The sequence below is a fragment of the Dreissena polymorpha genome, chromosome 14 (assembly GCF_020536995.1).
Source record: "Dreissena polymorpha isolate Duluth1 chromosome 14, UMN_Dpol_1.0, whole genome shotgun sequence".
Taxonomy (NCBI): Eukaryota; Metazoa; Mollusca; class Bivalvia; order Myida; family Dreissenidae; genus Dreissena; species Dreissena polymorpha.
The window spans coordinates 52,785,232-52,804,860 of record NC_068368.1 but is presented as its reverse complement, the minus strand read 5'-3'; positions in this window follow the sequence as shown (position 1 = coordinate 52,804,860).

Here is a 19,629-nt window from a genome sequence, read left to right as displayed (position 1 = left end):
TGATAGTTAAAGATCGAACAAAAAATGTTTAAAACGATTTATGTAGCAAAGTCTACCACCATACTCACCAAAAAGTGCAAGAACAACAACGCGTTTTCCATTTAATTATTATGATTGCGAATGTCGGAAGTGATGAATTCCTTGTGGGTTGCAGCTGTGTACCAACCCGGTTTTTTCCTTTCGACGGCTTCTTTTATGAAGACTAATTTCAAACTCGTTTGTCATCATTTTCGTAATAAGTAAAAGCCCGTGGGCTGATGAAGGGAACGTGCCACTGCAAATACCGTGATCGTTTATCGGATGCCGGAATCAGTCACGATTGAGGGGGTCTATTGCGAATGTAGTGATCGTATCTGGCCAAATTAGGACGACGTTGACGAATGTTATAAGGAAAAAGAGGATAACCGAAGACTTTGATGATTGTTAAAGATCGGATTAAAAGGAATTCGTCACTTTTCAATTCAAGACTGAAATAATTTCATTCCGTACCAAAATGAAACCAACTCTAACAAATAATGTAGGTTATTTGAGATCTGAACAGATTTAAATGAAATATTCTGGTTAGTGTTTATCTAATGAAACTATGTGTGGACTTGCGTATCTATTTTGTGCAAAGTTGAACACTTTAACTTAAAAACACGTAACTTTATTTACCGGAACGTACCGAGTAAACCTTGGCGATTTTACATGAATTTTACGAAAGTTTCTTTGCGGTTGAGTATAATTAATACGAAATGATATAGAATTGAAACCGTACTACCTGGTATATATGCACAAACATGTCATGTTTGTCTCATCCATAATAATTTGTTGAAATTCGAAGAAACTGCATGTCATATCACACATTTTCGTGTTCCGAGTAGCTAACAAGAGTAATTATATCGTTACCTGAAACTATTATCGTGATATTTTCAAGTATTAATGACGCGTTTCATGTGATATTCAGTGAATTGAACTAACTAGATTATTGGCTGACATGATTTAATGTCCCCATTCCGATGATGATTATCTAATTGGTTTCTAGAACATACTTGATCTACATATTTCTACTTCCGGTCATACTAATTTGGAGTGGTGTTTTTGCCCGTGGTAAGCCCACGTTGCACGTATTTGTGTTTCCAATTATCGTGAAGTGAAAGGTGTATAGTTAGGATTATCGCGACAAAAATAATTCTTTAATTCCGTAAAGGATGGTCCAAGCTGACAAAAACAGTCATGTCAGTAACAGCGAGTATTGAAAAAATGCAACATTAGGGACAGAAAACATTGAATCAACAACAATGAGAACAACCGCGTCTCACAGCGTGTTACAATTATAAACGATAGCAGACTTAATTTGTACTCGTGTACAGATATATACTCAGTGTAACATAAAATTGCTGTAATTGGTCGCCGCTTTGGACCAATTACCAAGCTTTACCAACTGCAGAATACCAACATGTTTATCGGCCCAAACAACTAATAAATTATAATGCACGAACGCTTGAGTTTCTCTTTTTATTAATATACATTTGTACTTGGATTGCCTAGGGGTCCTGTTAATGTTGCTTCAATCAGTCCTAATATATTTTGTTCTAGGTGGGAGGTGTTTTCCCGAACAACTATGCGTCAATGTTGACGGAGGACTATTTCCGAAAAAAAAAAACGCTTAGATATTTGACACGATTGCTAATGCTTAAGTCCACATATGATCCATGTATTACTAGTTCATTGAGTGACTATCAATTGAATCGCGATCTGTATCTGTCCAACACGAAGTAGCTGCAGCCGAGGACTTCAGTCAGTTCTGGGTTATCGCGGTAATTATGAGGTCAAGAGCCCATCAATGACGTCATAATCGCCTATTGATAAAACAGTGCTTTCTGTATGCCGATTTTAACTATTTTTCCGCATAAAGTATGACAGACATCCAAAGATGAAGTGCTTAGTTTCCTTCGCTGAGATCACAAGGCCAACACAATGTATTGAATTGCTTCTCGTAAATTGCATTGTTTAATAAATCGTCAAAAGAGGCTTCCGTAAAAAATCCGCTGAGAGAAAATAAAAAAATGCTGTTAAGTCTTACTTTCACAATTATAAGTCATAGATTTTCTGAAGTAAACTATACTTTTCACTTCACACGTATCGATAAGCACAGTTGCTTGAAACTAAGTGTACCGTTTCAAAACTATAATAACGTAGTCCGAAAAGAAAGCGTATCAGAAAAATGTAAACTATCATAACGTAGTTCGAAAAGAAAGCTTATCAGAAAATGTACATTTTACGAAAATACGCATCTATTTTTTTTAAGTTATTGAATATCAGCAGTGGGTAACAGTTCTCCTATGGAAATACAAATGTGCAAACAATATGTGTGTTTCTGTTTATATATGAACTCGCAGTTTAAAACAGTCAAGGGTAATTAGCAATCAAATGCAGTATTTAATTCATTAAATCGATTCGGCGAGCCAATATTTGTACTTGCAGACAGCTTGTTAAGTGCTTCTTTTAATCAATAAAATAGTGATAGTGTTTCATCTGTAATATGTGTGCACATTTGACAATGAATGACATCGCAATGTGTATTCGCGTTTCAAAACTTTCTGTCGGCTCATTGTTTGAACAACATGCTCTTGATCTGTAACAACCCAAGAACGATGGTCACATCTGTTTTATAAACGTTTATTTCAAGTAAACTATCAACGACAAACAGAGTAATCCAGTTATTTATTAGAGTTTAAATTAAAACACTTGTCGGTGACAAATATGGAGATGCTGATAAACACAGAGGTATAACGATTATCAGGATCTAAATATAGCATTCGGACACCGCCCATAGTTATAGGTGGTTCGTTAAATGTTACCATGTTGCTTTACCGTGTTCAGTTCATTCGAATCAACAACTTGAATAGTAAAGCAATCCTTAAGAGTCTAGACAGCGCAACCTTACAATGCTCGCAATTAATTTATTTATTAAAACAAATAGTTTAGATATTCAAAATAAAGAAATGTTGTTACACATATTCAAGGATATTGATGTATTTACACAAATTGCTCAATTGAACTACGAAACGGCGTATAAATTAAAGAGTTGGGTCTTGAATTTTAGGAGATTACGTGAATGATGTTAATTGCGAGCCAGCTGGAAAGGATGCAAAAAGGCTTAGGGCCAAATTGGACATCGTGTTCGTGGATTTTCAAAGCATCACATATACAATCCATCATTTATTAGCAAAAAATCGTCGATTACAAAAGGTATAGGGTGCTGTTAAAATAACAGGTAGAACAGCGCAACAGTCTGGTTACTCTTATAATTTGCTTAATCCAATGAATTTTTATGTAAAACACTTGTTTTAACGACAGTCTTATCATTTGCCACGGAATGCGCTGACCGTTGAAGAAGGAAATGATTGCATGGGGAATGGAGAGACGGGTGTAGGAAGCAAAAGAAGAAGGTCGCGACAACCTACTATTTCATACTTGATTGTTCCATTATATAATATCTTATCATCGCTCCGCATAGTTTTAATCCTCGCTATTTCATCAGAGAAAAAGGGTTGTATACCATTTCATTGTAAAATCGTAACACTTGGCCTTTTTGTCGTTACTTTAATGAACGGAAATCGGTCGCTAGAGCACACTTCAATGCACCATTCATCAGTGACTGTATTTGAACATGTTCGGAATTCCCTGAGTAAGAACTACCGAGGGTGTTCGAATGAGGTTAATTCGTGTTCTATCACGCGCTGTTGAGTAATTTATGAACTTTGTATACTAATAAGTACTTTGTAAAATACTTAAATTCGGCGTAAGAGCAGCATGCGTAGGTAGAACCCAAACTATGCTGGACCATTATGATAACTCTTCACAAAACGTTTATTTCGTATTCGGTTCAGTGATTTTCGATAAAGGTTCTATGATTCTCGCAGACCTAGCATTGTGTTCATGTGGTCATTGAGGTATTTTTTTCACAGATGTGCAAAACATGTGAGTTTTTTAAAGAGAACTTACAAATTACAAAAGTTGTTTGATGTCAGGGGCGTAGCTGGGCTGATTTTCAGTATACGAAAATGGCATTATAGGGGGGGGGGGGGGGTCCGGAGGCATGCTCCCCCTGATTTTTTTTTAACTCTACCAAGCCGTATGTGCATTCTAGAGAGGTTTCAGACAATATTATAGTGCAAAATACGGCGTGATAAACTCGGATATGATACCATTTATCTTCGATTTTAAAACATGTGATTTTCATTCAAGATTTTATTCCAGAATAATGTCGGGGTATGTCATTTAATGGATGTCTAAATAAAACCATGATATGGTATGGTATAAAATTGGACATAACACTTTTGGATGAAAGTAACTAAAGCTTAATTTGTATTGTTAAAACACAAATAAAAGAGACATAATAAAGCAAAATATCCATCTTTTAGATAGCAAGTAGGTCTATCATTTACTCGATAACTTAAGTTACTTACATCTCGTCTTGCATTCTCTACCTATAGCAAAATACTTTATAAAAAAATACACGTAAACTTTATACATTCTAATTAATGCAATGTCTCCTGTATTACATGCAGTACATTAAACACGAAATAAAAGAGCCAAACGGCGCTCCTTTCGTCTGGCAAATACGTCAACGACCTCTTCCAGATCTCTCTCTCGATCTCGGTGTATATTCAACAGGGCAAGACCGAACATGCGCTCCGTTCCCATGGTGCTACGGAGGTATGTCTTCACCCGTCTCATTGTAGAAAAAGACCTCTCCGTTGTTGCTGTCGATACTGGCATGCAGAGCAGAACGAGCAGAACGAGAAGACATCTTCGAACATTGGGGTATGAGTTTTCAGTTGCGGGGGTAAGCGCCGACTCGAGGGTTTTTAATGGCTCTGGAGATAAAATCTGCCACTTCGTCTTCCACCTTCTACACTCCCTGGCAAATGTGACATCGTCAACCTCGTCAACCTCAAGGTCCGGCTGGAACTCGGTGAAAATCTCTTGAACAAGATCGTCTGTTAATTCGCTCACCTTCAATATAAAATCAAAGCGCTCTAGGTACTTAAGGCCTGGAGCTAGATTTAGTGTCCTTGGGAAGAAGTATTATCCGAATTTCTCCCTATGTCCGAATGTATACAGATTGACCCTAGCGGTTGAGTGCAGAAGCTCAGAGACTGTAAGAAAAGACAATAATACTACAGTGTACAAAGACGGCGAAAGACTTCATGATACTGGTGGCGAGATTGAAACAGTGCGCCTTGCAGTGAGTGTATACAGCTCTCGCGACGATGGCTTGGATGCGAGCCTGGACCCCCTTCTGCTTCCCGGACATGTTCGACGCACCATCATAAACTTGACCGCGCATTTTCTGAATGTTTACTCCAAGAGCTTGAAGTTTCTTGAGGAAGGCATTAGCCAGAGTTTCGCCCGTGGTAGACATGAACTCGGCAAACCCCACGAAATCCTCCCGGAGACACGCTTTCTCTGCATCATAAAATCGAAGGCAGAGAGCCATTTGCTCCATAGTTGCAGCATCAATGGCTTCGTCCGCCATAAATTCGAAGCAGAACGACTGTACTGGATGTTGGCTGGTCTGATTTTCCGTCGAAAAGATCTCTGTACGGGGCGACATCAAATAAGCAGCCATTCTTAAAATCGCCCGCTTCGTAAGCAATCCATTCGGATACATGGATACATAGTAGAAAACAAAGATAAAGCGCAGTCGATAATAATGTTATGTATAGTCACCACCAAAAGAAACGTGACCTCGAAAATGGTAGCTAAATCATGCGTATTCGATGAAGTCGAAAAAACAAACAAACTTTAATACTGTTTAAGTGTTTTCGATATGAAAACAAATCCCTCGCATAGAAAATATGCCTAAACCGGGTTAGGCATCACATTTTATTGCATTTTTCGATCACTTTAATTTTGTATTTATCCAAACAGCGTACGCACATGCGTATTTGCATATGCCCAGCTACGCACCTGGATGTTTAAGGTTTATTGAATTTTTTATTTTATTTTTTTGTGTTTGAGGGTTGATTGGGTAGAGGGGGTATATGGGGGTGCGAGGTTTGAATTTTCATATTCAAACCTAAACTAACCAAATGTCAATGCCCTTACATATTCACACGAGAGTATACGATAAGTGCCGGGGGTGTGAATTAGTAAAGAAATACAAAACACTGTAATTTTGAACTTAAGTGAAATTATTTGAGAAATGACTTAAGATATTTCTGGAATACCACGGTGCCCCTGGTCTCATTACTTATGTACTCAAACGTAGCCTCGGCTAGTGATGTGGGCATTGTTTATGGCGGTGATATTCCTGTTCAAGTACTGTGTATGTAAAGGTGATTTTAACCCATTTATGCCTAGTGGACTCACCCATACATTGTATATCTCCCTCACGGATGTTTATTGCTATTTTTTCAATGATCTACATTTTAAATTAGATTATATTTTACCAAAGAACTAAATATAATATTAATTGTTATTTAAGCACTTTCTTTTGAGTTCACATCACATTGCTGAGATATTTTGAGTCCGAAACTTGCTTACTGTCACGTTGTGGTTTCGCATGTTCTCTTCAGAAATCACGTGATCGAAAATCCATCGATCGTATGAAGACCTAATAGGCTATTGCCTAGTTTGGGCTACTTAAGACTTAAACTGGACGATATCCCACTGTTTACGTACAATTCTATTCTAAAACCTCGAGTAGGATTAGCAGTGTTGGCACATGGTCTACAAAAATATTTAATAAGCTATTTAATGTGACGATAATAAGCGAGTTGTTTACCACCAGTCGCCAATAACCGTTTACCGACATGTCATTACTGATTTACACTCCATTGTTATTGGTGTCTAAACATTAACGGCAACCCAATATCACGTAAAATTGCAAGAAACGCTTTTACGGGTTAACTTCGACACTTTTAACTATAGTAAAAGTTTCAATGATATCAATCGCACATAAACGATTCGGTTCCTATAGTATGTTTTACAGTGTCCTTAACATTACGCAAATATCTGCGGTTGTCTTGGTATATCCATACTGGCAATCTAACGCGTAATTACGGCTATAATCGGGTTTCAAATAAGTATATTGTTTATTGAATCATAATAATCGCGATATGTATCCATGCTTTTTGTCTCTAAGTTACGTGAATTTAATCCCAAAAGTCACTACCCCAACCCTCCCGCCCAACCCTCGGGGGAGGGGAGATGAGCTTACTGATAGTCCACAAGCCGGTGTATAATTGTTTGTCTGTTTGTTGAATAGTTGTAAGAACATACCTGTGCATAGATTTTCTTGTAACGTTTTTGTTACAAAATGACATAACATTTGATAGAACTTAAAACAAAGAGTGTTGCTTAAAATGTTATTTTTATAATTTGTAAAAAGGTTTATCAATGACTTTGCCTTGTTTGACAGGTTTTGATCCACAAGACTCTACAAGAAAAACATAATATGATTACAGCCAAGTTTTATATATATCCACCCATCCAACAGGTTGAACTAGAAGGATATCCAAAAAGCTTAAATAAGAGGTCCGCCCATGTAACACTCTTAAATAATTTCTGGTCATAACAATTATGTCTCCCACTACTTTAGTGGTTTGAGAGACATATGATTTACCCCTGTGTGTCTGTCTGTTTGTGTGCCTGTCACACTTGATGTCTGCACTCAAGTTCTTGTTTGTTTTACATGCACTTTTATCATGCAAAATGCTGATTAGATAGCAGGAAATTGCACCATTTCAAGGTGTCATTTCAATTTTTTTCGACCACAGGAGGGGACACCCATCCCGCACCGTCCTCAGTCCCCCCCCCCCGCCAAAAACTTCTGGATACGTCCCTGGTCTGACAACGTGATTTTTTTCAACGAATGAAGACTTTTGAAAATCATTATATTGTCCTGATATATGTCATCAGCATACATTTCATGACTTAACAACTTTTCGAACATCTCTTGAAATAAGTTAACGCCAATATGTTGGCAGACATATTTTTTTTCTCAGATCAACGAACAAATGATGCGGATCTGACGATAATATTACGCATCAAAGTACGTATATAATATGTGATGGTGTCGGTAGCGTTCAGTCTTGATATGCAAGGTAACCATGTTCAAACGCATCTGTTTGTTGTTTGTTGTTGTTGTTGTTTTGTCGAAACATGCTTCGGAATCTTCAATTGAGAACATAGAACAATAATCACAAACTTGAATATATGCATGGAGTAGTAGTAAAAACATATTTTGTTACCGGTACTATTGTTTATCGCGAAAATCGTACGCATGTATAGGCAATAAAAAGGCTCTCGAGTTTATTTACTGTCGAGTCATATATACGACCACTTCACGTTCGATTAACAAATAAATTATGCTCGCAGGCAATCAACAACCTGCGCATGGTTATGACTGTATAGATATTAATCAGACTGTATCAATATTAATCAAACGTGCAAAGTGTTATGCTCGGGCAACATAGTTGTTATTTCACTGGCGACGACCGTCGGCAATAAATGGCAAGCAAACGTAGGAAGTGTCCGCTTGAATATGTAGGTCAGATTGCACCATTCTCGTGTATGAGGTGTATTTAAAGCGGGTATATACGATTTTGTCAAATATTTATGAATTTATATAAAATGTGTACACAACTTATTATATATATATTTCAATATAAATTAAAATAAAAGTTAAGAAGAACATGTGTCGAAAAATGCGAAATAAGCCAAATATTTAATTCTGAAATTGAAAACGGCTGTACAGCCGAATTCGCCAGCATGTATACCATACATGTACGATGTGAATCTAAACTTAGTTTAACGGTTTATTTGAATTCCTGCAACGATATCTATTCATACGACACACGAACACTAACTCCAATCCTAATACAAAGACGAATGCTTCGGTTATTGTAGGAAAATATGTACGTCACAATCGGCTCGGGCGCTAATTTGTCTTTGCTGCATTTTATGAAATTCGGCTTAAATGTATAATTTCTCTTGCCTATTTTGTGTTATTGTAACATATTTTATCAATATATTACAATTAAACACATATAAAAAATCGTATATACCCGCTTTAATTCAATCATGCACTTGTCTAAGTATATGCCGGTTGATGACGTATGTTCATAATCATGATAGCCACGATTCTGCACTATTTGATGCATCAGACAACTTCCTGACCACATTCTTTTAGACTCGGCGAAAGTTATTAATAAGCAAAAATTATAGTCCGGAGCTGAAGACTAAGAAATGATTTAAAATCTTTGGAAGGCTCCTGTCGTTTGTAGTGATTTCTGTTAAGTACTGGTTAGTCCTTAGTTAGAGTTAGCAGTTAGAGTTGGCTAGTCGATAGTCATCATTGGTCGTTAACTTTGGTAAGTCGTTAGTCATGGTTAGTCGCTGCAATCCTGTCGTGCCTTCAATCATTAGGAAGCTTAATTAAGAACTCGGTCCAACATGGCAGTGTATGAACAGTACACATATTGTCAGAGCCCGAAGTATTCGATGAACTGAAATATACACGAGTAATAAGAGCGGAGACTACATGTTTAATTAATCATAATGCTGAAATGCCCACAACCGGCCTATACGACCTGTACTTTTCTGCTTAATCAATACTATACATTTTACGCACAGTTCTATATTTGTTAAGGAGAGAAAACACCTGAGGGGTAAAACAAGCAGATTGTTCGATATTAATTAAATATTATATAAAGGAGACAATAACTTGCATAAGAACACCGCAAAGTTAAATATTTGCCATGCACTGTAGAAACAATACGTGCTCTTGCTGATCTAATATTTGCCGTCTAATTATGTTTCAACGACTCGCACAATGTCAAACATGCGGACAAAGGCGCTGACAGGCCGAGGCCGGGCCAAGGTGACACCCGAGTTGCCGGTAGGGTATAAAGATAATATATGACCCATTATATGCACGACGGATTATGACAAGAATGCGCAGCAACGGAGAGAAGGGGTTGAGGATCTAAGAAGTCTTGTCCGTCTGAAGTTGCTGTTTATCTACCGGATTACGCCACCTTACTTTTGCGGCAGCGATAGAACAAATGGATACAATTTGTAATTAGTTTGCTTACAACATCTGCTCATCTTCTTTCATCTTCCCGATTTTGATCTGTCGCTTTGTGAACTAAAGCGTTATCTGCGTATTATCAAGTCATTTCCGTTAATTCTGACACTTTCTCTTCTTTTTTTTATCACCGGCGACTGAAAGGTAATACTTGTTGCTGCTGCTGCTGCTGATATGATGATGATTATGATGATTCTGATGATGATTTTAACAGTTATTTTATAAAGATATATATATATAGTTACCGATTATAGACCTATTTCTATGCATACTTTTAATTCACACACAAATGCTATCTCACACGAAATAGTTAATAGATGATACACAGTTCATTTTATTAATCGCAGAATTTGACCAGAACCTAAACATACCCTGTGGGGATGTTGACGATAAAATAAACAGTCTATAAAGACGGCAAAGCATTCCTGTTTGTTTATGACACAGAATACATGTGCATTGTACCACGGGGCAAATGACAATAAACTTGCTCGACCGCTATCTCGATGTGATAAAAACAAGCAAATGAATGACCATTTGTTAAGGGTGACCTCTAGCTACATAATTCTACATTACCATGTCGTCCATTTCACCATAAACAATCCGACCTGCTTCGCAATGATGCTCCGTCCGGCTAATGAAAATGTATGACATGCATAAACCTTCCCTGACACCAATCTGTTTTCAGCGTCAATCGCCACTAGTGGTATGTAACCTCGGTTGACGAACTATGTCGCAGGAGAATAGATTCATACGCGGTAAATTCCGCGGTCCCATTTCACAGTGCGTTGGTATAATGTAATTAAGAAAATTGTTCCCATCCATCTTGAGTTCAGACTCAAGGCACTTAAGGCATTATTCCGTAGCCTATTAGGTAGAGGCTGTTCGAGGCTGCAAATTGTCACTCTGTTAAATCATCAATTTTCAGGTTCCGTTGATATGCAGAAAAAAATGCCATAGGCAACATTATGTATCAACCGTAGTTATAGATGACCATACAAATGTAATACTACCCAAAAATTATATTTAATCAATGGAGAGCTAAATGACTATGCAAATAAGTAATTTGTTTACATCGTTAGTGTTAGCAAGAAGCAACAAAGTAAGTGGGTTGTAAGGTACTCATTCCGTTTAAACATAGGATAGTTAATAGATTTAGAAATATTTCTTAATTGTCTTGTGTAAGTACTGGACATCATAAATATTATAAGTCAACTAGTTGACATTGAAAAATGAATGGTTTACTTTTTTTAATCACGATTTCCGTGATAATCTCCATCATCTAATCACAATAATATTCGTCATCGCCATCACGATATTCATCATACTGATATTTATCATCAACAGCATCATTAATATCAGCAGCGCCAACACCACCGCCGCCACTAGCATCTTTTACAATAATTACAGTTTTTTTTCTAGAATCACCGTGTTTTGTTGGTGTCGGAAGCGTCGTCATCCCCAGCAGTCGAACATCATAGACTCGCTCTACGAAAACAGGGCTAAATGCATGTGCGTAAAGTTTCATAACAGATTAGCCGGTGAATTCAGCCCAGTTTAATCTGTGACGACATTTTCAGCGAAGATTACATTTCCGTTAAGAAAAATATGTTCTGTAAACGAGGAATTCCATAAAGCGGAAAAGTGTGGCCCCTGATAAGCCTGTGAGGAATGCACAAGCTAATCTGGGGCAATACTTTACGCACATGCATTAAGCCACGTTTTCTCAATGACCAGCCCATACAGTTTTAGCATGATTATGCGTTAATAAATTAATTAAAATGTGTGTGACCAATGAGAAAATGATATTTAGATATTCGAGTCATGTCGCATGTACGTTACCATGGTAAAACGTGCGTGAAAATAAGCAAAATCATGACAACGTGATGTTTGCTGTGAAACTGTTTACGAACAGTTATTGTTATTATTATTGTCATACAATAATACAGACTCCATCGTAGCTAACGCCCGACCTTTCTAAGGATCACCTTGTACTTATGCCACTCAGTGCGCGACCTTCGGAACAGAGTACTTGCATCGCTTTATCAAACTGAGAAAGCATATCTGAGTGTTTTTTTAATAAGTTTTCATAACTCGGCGATATTTAAAATACAATTATTGTAATGCTAATGGCTTCAGCTCGAACGCTGAGAAATTTGACGCTTTTCAAGAGTGAACATACATAATAATGTCATTTGACGTCAGATGGTCGTTAATTTGTTGTATAGTGTGTAATTGACATTTAACTTTTCCTGAATATTTTAACTGTTACAGTTTATGTCAAACTAATAAAATACAAATTTAAAGTTACTTAGTGAATGTTTACGTCAGACTATAAAACATTTAAAACAAATATAATATATGATACAGAAGAGCTTCTTTTAAACGCTTTTTTAACACCAAACCTATAAAACCTGCTTGATGCACGTGCAGTATCTATTTTGTGTTTGCACGTATAGTTTTAAACAAGCACTCAAACACACATATTTAGATTAGGAGCGGCTAGTTCCAGACGCCTTCAGTATACTAGTAAATTGTCAGTTTATTGAGTTCAGATTTGTAATGGATACAAGTTTATGAACATTTTCTTCTTTTTCCCCAATAATACAAACGTGTATTATTAAAGGGCAAACACACTTTAAAAGATAATTGATAAATGATCATCATCACATCACCTAAACATGCAGTTGACACAATTCTAAATGCGCAATGTCACTGCTTGGAGAAATGATTATCGATTTATTTTCTCGGAGCACTTATCCGCTGTGTAATGCAAAGGTCATATCGGAATCATTACGTCAATTTATGGGACATTTATGGAAGAGAATTATGCACAATTTTAATGATGGGGGTGGGGGAGGGTTCAATAACTTAGCACGTTCAATTTATACCATACATGCATATAGAATACACATTAATAAATACTGATATATGGCGATTCGTTTGAATGTTTTTCTTTAAAGAAAGCTTATTGAAAACATGCCAATATCGCGTGCGTTAAATATATATTTATATTGTAATGACGTATCTACTATGAGTTATACGCACAAATTATGTACCACTTCATATTGAATCGGAAATACCAATGAACCCGTTAATTCGATTTCTTCGAAACAGCTGAAAGGCGGAGACGTAAAACCGTTGAACGACGTTTTAGCCTGAAGTCACTGCTGAAGTGGATATAAGCAAAATGTGGGTCGCGTAGCAAACGTGTGCAATGATCACGTGTAACCAAGGAATGTATAGACAATTATTTAACGCTGCAAGTCGCCATTAGTGTCAATATGCGGAACAATGCACACTCAAAGGGGAAGGGGTGTCGTATTGTGAATGCAGGGTAAAAAACGACTTACTTGAAAGAAATTGAACGCGGTTATTATTTTCACATATTTATCTTATTTGCTCACATGAAAAAGGATATTACCTAAAAATAAACCTATGATAGAAAGGATGGTGAACCTGCAACATATCCATCCTTGCCGTGTAAAGCGCTTATCGCAGCGTTCTCGCAGTATCATGTTTCACTACAGTCGTTTCGTTGGTATCTCAAATGTTTCGAGAAATCGCATTTGCATAGTTCATTCTTATATGAAGTGTCATTTTGAAGTTCCCTTAAGCATTCACACAATTTATGTCGTTATTCAGCGCTTTTCTGCAAACTAAATACATTCACTGTGGTGCCAATATCACAATGCAGTGGCAATAGATAAATCAACAAAACACAGCTTTCATCGAAAGTCCGGTGTTTACATAAAGAATTAGCGAACGACTAAAGCGACCATATAAGTCAGTTCGTTTGCACAACTAATCTGGATTTGCAAGCACTGTATGTCGGCATCTTTATGTCCTCGTCGGGCAAAACGTAAAAGTATGTACACAGCTTGATTTAAATACATATACGTTATGCACAATTATTAAAAAGGCTTTGTTGCTCTTTTGTTATACGGTAAATTAACAAATGTTTGCGCAAGCGGTGTTCTCCTGGGGGGAACTTCCTTTAAACGGGTAAATAGGGGTGTGCTGATTTTATGGGGTGTGTTTTTCGACTAAAATTATAGGTATGGTTTTGAGCATCTAAGTATAGATATGGGTATTGAAATCAGAAATGTGTTTGTATATAAATGCATATATATTTGAAAGTATCAGTATCAAAATGGGAATGATAAATGTCATTCTTGTACATGTATATAAATGGGTATTAAAGGGATCTTTTAACGGTTTGGTAAATTGACAAAACTGTAAAACGTTGTTTCAGATTCGCAAATTTTCGGATTAGTTATGTTATTTGTGAGGAAATAGTATTACTGAACATTTGCCATGGTCTTAATATAGCCATTATATGCATATTTTGACGATTTAAAAACCTAAAAATTATAAAGCGTTGCAACGCGAAACGATTGAATAATTTGGAGAGTTTTGTTATTGTCGTTTAAATTTGTGAAACTACGAAGATTGCTTATATAACGTATAAAATACGCATCTTATGTATGCTTGGAAGGATAGCTCAGTTGGCTCATGCGTTTTTACTTCAGGGTTCCGGGGGTCACTGGTTCGAGCCCTGCTGCGGGCTACTTTTTTTCCTTTTTTAAATTTTATTTTTGATTTTTTACTGGAGCCTTTAAAATGTAATGTTTACATTTATCAATATAAAGCATTTAATGACAAACTTCAAAACATGCCAAATCTGTGAAAAGGCCCCTTTAAAAAGTAAATTTCAGTAGCGGGAGAGATGCAGACTTGACTGTTTTGATATGATGCTTGATCGACCAAGATGATATGCACTGACGTCATATATTAACACACGTCAAATATTAAGTGACGAAATTGTTACATAATCTAAAAGTGCCGGGAAAAGTGCAGTTACTGCAAATTATTTATGGAAATTGTGTCGGAATTAGAAGACACCCCTACCCTATAATTTGGGAAGTTACCCGCCCCTCCCCGCCCCCCCCCCCCCCAGGGTGTTCTGCATACAGAAACTAACTTTTTAAAGAATAGAAACCAACTTTTTTAGAATAACTAGTCCATATTGACGAATTGTGTTGCACAGCTTATGAGTTTCGAGCCACGAACAGGTCGTGTCATGTATACAACATACGTTCTGTATAAAATGGTAAGTGATTGAAGAAAAGCATTGCTGACATGAAAAACTGTCCATGCATTATGTCCTATTGGGAGCTTAAATTGAATAATTTCATTTAAATAAGTTAATCAATAGGACTGAAGTCGTAATGCAATGTTTAATTGCGTGTAGATCTACTTGTCTCAAGCTTTAAAAAAAAAGCAAGTAGCCCGGCCAAAGACCGACTTTTGAAATCGAGTTGCATGGTTCTTCTCGCCCCTGACTTACGGAAAACCAAGTGTCTGTCAGTCTAGTGCTTGCGTGTGTGTGTGTAATTCTGCGAATATCTACAGATCGTTGCTGAGTCTTCAATACTACATTATGTACGGACCTGCCCCTGGGAAAACATTTCAGTTTGAACTTTGAAGCAAAGTAGGTCAAATTTACCCCGGCTGTCCGGTTATTTGTTAATTAATGAAATAATTTTGAGAAAAAGACCAGAGCACGGTGGCGAATGAGAACTTCTAGTGGCTCTCTTATAAATTATATTCACGTTGTAGGAGGGACGTGAGTGAAACAAAATGGTGGTACACTCTGTCCAACTTTATCTTTATCTTAGATAAAGATAAATTATCTTTCTCCACACTCAATCCCCACGCGATGCTCATTTTCGCCATCTGACATTTGGTTTTCAATATCCGCCCCGGTTAATGTGAGTTAGTGGTCGCAATACCGGACAGGTGGAATTTCGGCCCGGGGAAAATTTGTTCCAACTTTTCTTATTCGTAAAATGGTACTGTAAGGTAGCTGCACTTCGACAAGCTATGAGTCCTCAAATAATGAAATACTCAGGCGGGCAAGGACCTCATGGAGTTCTGCGAAATGCACAGTATTTATGAATGGGTATAAATGCTAACAACTTCAACCCTATGGCGTCGATATATCAAAACTGCGCGCCAATAATTTGATTTCATCATCATTTATAAGTATTTAAGAAGTGTCTGACGTCATTAACATGCAAAATTCCATTCATGACATTTGATATGACGTAATCCTTAAGGATGGTTTTGTTACGTCACAAATGGGTAAGTTTAAAATCACGTGTGAATGAACCTTAAATTTCATTCACTCACAAGTGTTGCCTTTATGCTATTAGTGACTGTGTTTAAATGAAACCTGTTCTAATAAGTTAGTTTACACAAAAATCTCACTTTTTATACACTAAATATTATAGACCATGTTATAGATCTACTGTATGTATACTACATTGAAGACAAAGAAACTGATATCTAAACGTGTTACGTGTTTCTTCATTATAATTTATACAGTATCATAGATTTCGATCCAGTCATTAGCGGAAACAATGTGACACATGTTTTATGACTAATTATCTGTATTGTCAACAGGTAACAACTGTTGTTACATTTATGGATTTACGAAAAAACAACAACAATAACACGTTAGTATCGCGTGCCTCTAAACGTTTCACATTAACATCATTATGAAAAAAAAACTAGGCTACAATGCACCAGCATTCCTCGATTGACAAATCATCGCTAGACCTAGTTTAGCCCAACATCTGTCACCAGCTGAATATTGTTCATATCCTTTCATCAACAACATGACGTAAAGAACCGTATTGCGCAGAATAATAGTCGCATCGCTGAATGATTATATTAAATCATGACAGATTAGTGCAGGGCGATTCAGAATTTGACAGATCTAGAGCATTGATAGAACAAACACTAAGAGAAATGTTAAAACCCCTTGCAAAAGAAATAATTCCAAAACACAATCTAAGGCCAACACGGTAGCAAAATTAGAACTATTAAAGAATTAAGTTTTTCTCCGACGACATGGCAGAATGGTTTTTAGACAATCAACACTAATTGTTTCGAGTGTTTAACAAATAAAAAGAATTAGCTATACGTAGGAACAAAACACGAATAATAAAATGTACGTTAACAACATTATAAATAGATACTTTACTTTACCAATATACTTCTGAATACTTCCGCTTAAAGCCTATACTGCCATTTGTATGATAGAAGAAAGTTTCTTCTTGACGAAAATGAATCTAGAGGGAGAGGGTCTTCCCTGATAAACCTGTGCGGACGGAAAAAGCTAGTTTGGGACGACGCTTGACGCACAAGTATAAAGCTAGTTTGGGACGACGCCTGACGCACGCACAAGTATAAAGCCAGTTTCCCCAGAAGGAGGCGCATATTGCATATCCCCGCTATAGCCAGGCGAGACTACGCTGGCGAGACAGCAATCTGATTCGAGTGGGTTAAACCGACTTTCATCAGAGATCGAGTTGCCCATGCGTGTAGCGGGAAAGGGGTATTCAAAACTGGCTAAGTTTGTGTTAATGTATTAAGTTTACTAACCGAGTTATCTCGTTAATTGGAAATTTAACCGTTTACGTTTTTGATAGATTGTATCTTTTCCATATTCATTTCACTGTTTTCTACTCGCTAATGTAACAGAATAACGAAGTATCCGGATAGAGCGACCTTTGTATAAATCTTGCTCTGAGAAAACTGGGCTTAAAGAAAAAAAGTAACCCTCAACTGGGCTCGAACCACTAACCCCTGGACTAAAAGTCTATCGCTTAGATCACTCGGCCATCCATTCTCATACATTGAGTGATGTATTTTATACTTTATATAAGCAACCCTCGTAGTATCACACAATATAAGGACAACAACAGAACTCTCAAAATTATTCAATCGTTTCGCGTTGCAACGCTTTGTAATTTTCAGGTTTTTAAACGTCAAAATATGCATGTCATGGATATTTTTGAGCATGATAAATTTTCAGTATTACTGTTTCCACAGAAATATCATAACTACAACGAAAATGTGCGAATCTTAATTTTTATTTTTTATTTTGTCAATTTAGCAAAACGTGAAAAGGCCCCTTTTAAAGCATTTGCGTAAAGTTTAGCGGGACAAGCTAATAATAATATTCGACACTTTCCGCTTTTATTTACGCACTTGTGTTAAGCCCGGTTTTCCCAGTTTTCCCAGAGCTAGGATCAAATGCATAAAAAGAAAAGGCGCCTCGCGAAAACGTACAAGGTTCATCAAGTGTCGTGGTTTTCAAGAACTTCCCTATTTGCTATAAAATGACACCAAACGCTTTTTATCCTTTTCTTAGGAACAAATTGATTTCTTCTTAAAGACTTATTTACACTGACAAAGGAAATGAAGCTTTGAGATTGCATTTGAAAGTTCGTAAATACTGATGTCCTCCAATATCTGTTTACTTTAAACCGCGTTAAACAGCTGTATGCAAATTTTAAACCCGTTTTTTAACGAGCCGGTTTTGACTCAACTACGTGCGCTCTGTGTATTGCGAATGTGATGTAACGCTATTTAAGAGGCGACGACGAAACTTTTACCAATAGCGGGTTGCATTTAAAGTGATATTATGGGCATTTTTCACTGTTGAATTGAGCTGAAAAGAATTAACAGGTCAAAGGAGTTAGCTAAATGTGGTTACTGACCAATTATCTGCAACTCATCTTGCTACCAGTTGTTTATAAAAATATATTTTATATTCGATATCTTACGTGACCCACCCAATCCTGTATCTTTGTGTCGTATGAACGAATCTGCACTTTAACTAAATTTAGGTTCACATCGTATATGCATGACCAGTTGTCAAACGGAAGTACGGTTAATATTCAAATGCATTATTTTTCTCTTTCCGGGATATTGTTTTAGTATGTTGATGCTGCATTAACATATATAAGTGTATATGAAGTGAAAACACCAACAATAAACAACGGTTGCTATAGACACCTATAAACTGTTAGATGCCCATAATATCACTTTAATCTAAACCTGTTACATGAATTAAATCCATACTTATTGGTATCTTACGCTTGAGCTTAGAATATTATATTTTCATTTTTAACCATAATCTTGCTTACGACAACGTAATACCGGTCACAAAATCTTTACTTGACTAGTAATACTAGTAATAAAATATATACGACTTTGTTTTCATTGCCTATACGCCTTCGTTTCCAATGCACTACTAAAACATGAAGTAGTGCGTTTACGTGAGTAACTAATTGTGTCTCTCAATTATTCCATTCATTATTTAACTGTTAACAGATTCTTTGAAGTCGATATAACGGGCCCAATAATTATTAGGAACCACGAGTTTCCCCAAGCATGTAAAATTAAATGTCATCATTTCAAGCAGGGATCTTCTGATGTTTTCACAAAGTTGTGTAACTTAGCGTCCTTACTAATGTGCTGGAACCGAATTATGAAGGCCTTTGCAAACAGTTTGGATCCAGATGAGACGCCACAGAACGTGGCGTCTCATCAGGACCCAAACTGTTTGCTATACTGATAGAATTCTTTGAAAAAAAATCAAAGAAAATGCTAATTTTAGAAATTCAGCAGACGACATTTTAGCAGACGACAAATTTCCCAGCATGCAAAGGGTTAGCGTCCTTACTAATGTG